The sequence below is a fragment of the Microtus ochrogaster genome, unplaced genomic scaffold, assembly GCF_000317375.1.
Source record: "Microtus ochrogaster isolate Prairie Vole_2 unplaced genomic scaffold, MicOch1.0 UNK25, whole genome shotgun sequence".
Taxonomy (NCBI): Eukaryota; Metazoa; Chordata; class Mammalia; order Rodentia; family Cricetidae; genus Microtus; species Microtus ochrogaster.
In genome coordinates this window covers 3,395,939-3,397,871 of record NW_004949123.1, presented here as the reverse complement: position 1 = coordinate 3,397,871, position 1,933 = coordinate 3,395,939, and positions in this window count along the sequence as shown.

Sequence of the window (1,933 nt, the reverse complement as noted above, 5' to 3'; positions counted from 1 at the left end):
AAAAAAAAAAAAAAAAAAAAAAAAAAAAAAAAAATCTAAAATAAAGCAATGTAAAGATGGAAAATACACAGACAATCTGGAGCTATTGTGTTGTCTTTGAATAGTTTGATGGCTGAGGAAGAAGCAACAGTTGCTAAAAGACATTTGATTATAAATGTTGCTGTATTAATCTAATATATGTATTTTGAAAATGCCTTGACTTCAAAATTTAAGTCAAAAGATATGTTACTTTGGAGAAGAGGTTTAGCTTTTGATTCCACAGGAAATAAGAGCTGTGGATTCATTCTGGTTTAAGAAAAATCTGGTTTGACCAAGGAAGACCCCCTGAAAAATCTCTGATAGGAGCAGATGACCCAGATGACCCAACATTTCAGAGGACCTCTGAGTTCTACACCCAGAACAGCCTCAAGACTGCTGACTGAGACTTTAAGCATTACACATTTGTTTCCAATCAAACATGATTGTCTGAGGTTTTCCATTTGGAGGGGTGGCTGGTTTAAAACCATCCTTTTAGCCAGTTTTACAGATGTTGACATTTTAAAGAATTAAAATTTCTGAAGATGTGGAAAATGTTGGGCTGTTTTTCCTAAGCCTAGACCAGACCTGATAACAGGTACAGATTCCTAAACATTTTCTAAAATCCATCAAAATAGTTTTATGGGAAGAAAGAATGTGCTATAATAGACTACATCACTATATATAAAAGAATGTGCTATAATAGACTACATCACTATATATCTAATAATATATATTTGTGGGAAAAATATTGGGGGGTTAATTTAATTCAACACAAAATGTATTTTATATTAGCACATGACCAGTAACAGAACTGTAAACTTTTAGGACCTTTTATATTTAAATTCTTCATCATAAAAACTGTAGGAAACCCAGAATCTGTTTTGCAGAAGACCTAGAATTAATTCCTGGTACCCACATTTTTTTTCACAGCCATCTGTTACTTTTTTCACAGGAGATCTGCAACAATATGATAAGCAATAGATACTGAAACCTATTGAACTTGGACACTGAGTACATTAACAAAACCACAAGTCCCCCACCCCCAAAAAATAGTTTAAAAGACAAATTCCTAACAAATGCTAAAGTAAATACAAGCAAACAGAGCTTGAGAAGAAAAATTAAGAAAGACTTTAAGAACAAAATACACAAAGATGGGGGAAAAATTAATACGCAGTTCTAAGATGAGAATGTGGCCAAAGAGACCCAATGGAAAGAATCTATAGAGTTATCATGTGGTAGCTTCCTCTAAGGCTTGATGCATTCACCTGTATCAGTGGTTGTCACCTCTTAACATCAAATTATTAAAAATGGTGATTTTGACGGTTTAAAAGAAAATGCCCCCAAAGGGAGCATCACTATTAGGAGTTATGGACTTGCTGGAGTAGGTGCAGTGTTGGAGGAAGTGTGTCACTGTAGAGGCAGGCTTTGAGGTCTCATTATACTTAAGCCACACCCACTGAGAAGTTTCCTTTCAATCAAGATGTAGATTTCTCCAGCACCATATCTTCCTGCACACTTCTATATTCCCAACCTCCATGCTTCCCCTTGTGATGATGATGAACTAAACCACTGAAAGCATAAGCCACCAGCTCAACTAAATGTTTTCCTTTATAAGAGTTGCTGTGGTCCCACAGACACTGAGAGAAACAATCAATAAATAGGACCTCGTGAAACTGAAAATCTTCTGTAAAGCAAAGGACACGGTCAACAAGACAAAACAACAGCCTACAGAATGGGAAAAGATATTCACTAACCCCACATCAGACAGAGGTCTGATCTCCAAAATAGACAAAGAACTCAAGAAATTGGACACCAAAAGATCACATAATCTAATTTTTTTTAAAAAAAAATGGAGTACAGACCTAAACAGAGAACTCTCAACAGAGGAATCTAAAATGACTGAAAGACACTTAAG